We start from the raw sequence: 367 nt of genomic DNA on the forward strand, positions 1-367 counted from the left end.
ATGTAAAGAATCGTTGTTTCGAGTTACACACTAAGTACCGGAGATTTGATTAGTTTGTTTTGTCACACACTTCCGTGGACTTCTATATTTACTGATGCTCTAGTTGCATCATCTATTTCAATAGCTTTGTGCATGAAGAGAAGTACTGATGAGAGTGTATCGTAGAATATTGCTGGAAAATAAGAATAAAGTTTATGAAAAATGGTTATGAGAAATCTCCTTAAAGCAGATGTCTTCCATTTTCACCTTTTATTGTATACCTCTTAAAAACTGGGTGTCATATTCTGTTTAAAATACATCCTTTAAAAATAATATTTTCTTCCTGGAAAAGCTCTTGAATTTCAGATTCAAATAGGGGGAAGGACCC

Source organism: Penaeus monodon, chromosome 20, assembly GCF_015228065.2.
Source record: "Penaeus monodon isolate SGIC_2016 chromosome 20, NSTDA_Pmon_1, whole genome shotgun sequence".
Lineage (NCBI taxonomy): Eukaryota > Metazoa > Arthropoda > Malacostraca > Decapoda > Penaeidae > Penaeus > Penaeus monodon.